This window comes from Bubalus bubalis, chromosome 9 (assembly GCF_019923935.1).
Source record: "Bubalus bubalis isolate 160015118507 breed Murrah chromosome 9, NDDB_SH_1, whole genome shotgun sequence".
Taxonomy (NCBI): domain Eukaryota; kingdom Metazoa; phylum Chordata; class Mammalia; order Artiodactyla; family Bovidae; genus Bubalus; species Bubalus bubalis.
Window position 1 is genome coordinate 54,866,486 of NC_059165.1, and position 4,488 is coordinate 54,870,973.

The window sequence follows — 4,488 nt, forward strand, 5'->3', positions numbered from 1 at the left end:
CGGTGCTGGAGAAGACTCTTGAGAATCACTTGGACTGCAAGGAGATCAAACTGGTCAGTCCTAAAGGAAATCAGTCCTGAATGTTCATCGGAAGGACTGATGTTGAAGCTCCAATACTTTGGCCACCTGATGTGAAGAACTAACATTGGAAAAGACCCTGATGCTGGGAAAGATTTAAGGCAAGAGGAGAAGGGGATGACAGAGTATGAGATGGTTGGATGGCATCACCAACTCAATGGACATGAGTTTGAGCAGGCTCAGAAGTTGGTGAATGACAGGTAAGCCTGGCATGCTGCAGTTCATGGGGTCGCAAAGAGTTGGACAGGACTGAGTGACTAAACAGAACTGAACTGAACTTGCTGTTTATACATTTTACCTTGTTTTAGGTGAATGAAGCTAACCAGTTTACTGTTTCCATTTTCTGATTCTGCTGTTTTTCTTTTTTTTTTAATTTTTTTAAATTTTATTTTATTTTTACACTTTACAATATTGTATTAGTTTTGCCAAATATCAAAATGAATCCGCCACAGGTATACATGTGTTCCCCATCCTGAACCCTCCTCCCTCCTCCCTCCCCATACCCTCCCTTTGGGTCGTCCCAGTGCACCAGCCCCAAGCATCCAGTATCGTGCATCGAACCTGGACTGGCGACTCATTTCATACATGATATTATACATGTTTCAATGCCATTCTCCTAAATCTCCCCACCCTATCCCTCTCCCACAGAGTCCATAAGACTGATCTATACATCAGTGTCTCTTTTGCTGTCTCGTACACAGGGTTATTGTTACCATCTTTCTAAATTCCATATATATGCATTAGTATTCTGTATTGGTGTTTTTCTTTCTGGCTTACTTCACTCTGTATAATAGGTTCCAGTTTCATCCACCTCATTAGAACTGATTCAAATGTATTCTTTTTAATGGCTGAGTAATACTCCATTGTGTATATGTACCACCGCTTTCTTATCCATTCACCTGCTGATGGGCATCTAGGTTGCTTCCATGTCCTGGCTATTATAAACAGTGCTGCGATGAACATTGGGGTACACGTGTCTCTTTTGATTCTGGTTTCCTCAGTGTGTATGCCCAGCAGTGGGATTGCTGGATTATAAGGCAGTTCTATTTCCAGTTTTTAAGGAATCTCCACACTGTTCTCCATAGTGGCTGTACTAGTTTGCATTCCCACCAACAGTGTAAGAGGGTTCCCTTTTCTCCACACCCTCTCCAGCATTTATTACTTGTAGACTTTTGGATCGCAGCCATTCTGACTGGTGTGAAATGGTACCTCATAGTGGTTTTGATTTGCATTTCTCTGATAATGAGTGATGTTGAGCATCTTTTCATGTGTTTGTTAGCCATCTGTATGTCTTCTTTGGAGAAATGTCTATTTAGTTCTTTGGCCCATTTTTTGATTGGGTCATTTATTTTTCTGGAGTTGAGCTGTAGGAGTTGCTTGTATATTCTCGAGATTAGTTGTTTGTCAGTTGCTTCATTTGCTATTATCTTCTCCCATTCTGAAGGCTGTCTTTTCACCTTGCTAATAGTTTCCTTTGACGTGCAGAAGCTTTTAAGGTTAATTAGGTCCCATTTGTTTATTTTTGCTTTTATTTCCAATATTCTGGTAGGTGGGTCATAGAGGATCCTGCTGTGATGTATGTCGGAGAGTGTTTTGCCTATGTTCTCCTCTAGGAGTTGTATAGTTTCTGGTCTTACGTTGAGATCTTTAATCCATTTTGAGTTTATTTTTGTGTATGGTGTTAGAAAGTGTTCTAGTTTCATTCTTTTACAAGTGGTTGACCAGTTTTCCCAGCACCACTTGTTAAAGAGATTGTCTTTAATCCATTGTATATTCTTGCCTCCTTTGTCAAAGATAAGTTGTCCATATGTGTGTGGATTTATCTCTGGGCTTTCTATTTTGTTCCATTGATCTATATTTCTGTCTTTGTGCCAGTACCATACTGTCTTGATAACTGTGGCTTTGTAATAGAGCCTGAAGTCAGGTAGGTTGATTCTTCCAGTTCCATTCTTCTTTCTCAAGATATCTTTGGCTATTCGAGGTTTTTTGTATTTCCATACAAATTGTGAAATTATTTGTTCTAGCTCTGTGAAGAATACTGTTGGTAGCTTGATAGGGATTGCATTGAATCTATAAATTGCTTTGGGTAGTATACTCATTTTCACTATATTGATTCTTCCAATCCATGAACATGGTATATTTCTCCATCTATTCGTGTCCTCTTTGATTTCTTTCACCAGTGTTTTATAGTTTTCTATATATAGGTCTTTAGTTTCTTTAGGTAGATATATTCCTAAGTATTTTATTCTTTCCGTTGCAATGGTGAATGGAATTGTTTCCTTAATTTCTCTTTCTGTTTTCTCATTATTAGTGTATAGGAATACAAGGGATTTCTGTGTGTTGATTTTATATCCTGCAACTTTACTATAGTCATTGATTAGTTCTAGTAATTTTCTGGTGGAGTCTTTAGGGTTTTCTATGTAGAGGATCATGTCATCTGCAAATAGTGAGAGTTTTACTTCTTCTTTTCCAATTTGAATTCCTTTTATTTCTTTTTCTGCTCTGATTGCTGTGGCCAAAACTTCCAAAACTATGTTGAATGGTAATGGTGAAAGTGGGCACCCTTGTCTTGTTCCTGACTTTAGAGGAAATGCTTTCAATTTTTCACCATTGAGGATAATGTTTGCTGTGGGTTTGTCATATATAGCTTTTATTATGTTGAGGTATGTTCCTTCTATTCCTGCTTTCTGGAGAGTTTTTATCATAAATGGATGTTGAATTTTGTCAAAGGCTTTCTCTGCATCTATTGAGATAATCATATGGTTTTTATTTTTCAATTTGTTAATGTGGTGTATTACATTGATTGATTTGTGGATATTGAAGAATCCTTGCATCACTGGGATAAAGCCCACTTGGTCATGGTGTATGATCTTTTTAATGTGTTGTTGGATTCTGATTGCTAGAATTTTGTAAAGGATTTTTGCATCTATGTTCATCAGTGATATTGGCCTGTAGTTTTCTTTTTTTGTGGGATCTTTGTCAGGTTTTAGTATTAGGGTGATGGTGGCCTCATAGAATGAGTTTGGAAGTTTACCTTCCTCTGCAATTTTCTGGAAGAGTTTGAGCAGGATAGGTGTTAGCTCCTCTCTAAATTTTTGGTAGAATTCAGCTGTGAAGCCGTCTGGACCTGGGCTTTTGTTTGCTGGAAGATTTTTGATTACAGTTTCAATTTCCGTGCTTGTGATGGGTCCGTTAAGATTTTCTATTTTTTCCTGGTCGAGTTTTGGAAAGTTGTACTTTTCTAAGAATTTGTCCATTTCTAATGAGAAAAATGTTTGCTTGCTTTAATTAAATACTTGGAAACTATACTAATTCCTCTTCTAATTTTAGCTTTTCCACATCAGTTTCATATATTTTTAGATATTGCCCACCAAGAACTTGCTAATGGTAATTAAAAAAATGCTTCAAACATTGATGGTGTCTAGATTCTCTAGTTGTAAATGTACAAAAAAGGTATTTCTTACCTCTGTTTTTCAATTAGTGTCCCCTTCAAGTGAACTTCAGTCAAAATATACTAAGCATTTATTTGGAGTCAAGCTGGTCATGATGAGGAATATAACTATTAAAAAAGACATCGTTCCTTACCCTAAATGGGTTCAATTGCCAGCCCATGGAGATGTACTATAATTTGGCATATTCCATGGGAAATCTTGGAAAATTCAATGTTTGTGGTTGCAACTATTTCCAAGCACTGGAAATCCACAAACCAGGGTAATTTGTGACTTTGCTTATGCATAGATTGAACTGCTAAGCCTTTGGGTTTCAGCTAAGAAGAGGGTAAGATCACTGATCTAGTGGGTGAGCAATGCTGACATCTCAGTATCTATAATGCATCTCATCATGCCCTTAATGTGCACAACTCACATTAAGTAATAAAAATTTTACATCTGAAAAGAAATTCAACTGTAGTGTTTGTAACCATGAGAGGAGAAAGTAAGCAGTCTAAGAAAATGCTGGTCTTTACAGAGTGTAGGAATACTGGATAATTTAAGAAGTAACATGTCATATGGGTGTGAATGTATGACAGGAAAGTGACACAAATTTTATATAAGTGCTTTTTAAATTTTTTTATCCATGACCTATGATAAAAATAACTTTTCTTCACAATATAATAAACACACACAATGAACCAGAATTTCAATAACACAATACTTTCTTTTACTGTAGGTCTTATATTCTTATGCTTTCCTAATCTTTTCTTTTCCTACTTCTTTTTTAAAAAGGCTGATTGTGACCCACTAAACTGACTTTATGAACCACTAATGGTTTGTGATCCAGTCTGAAAATCACTCCTGTTAACAATATAAATGAATAAAGAGTAAGTCAGTCAGTTGATGAAGTTCTTTCCATCGGTTATCTAGCCAGAATTTATTTTAATAGTATCATAAATTACTTTAATCATGTGTTTAT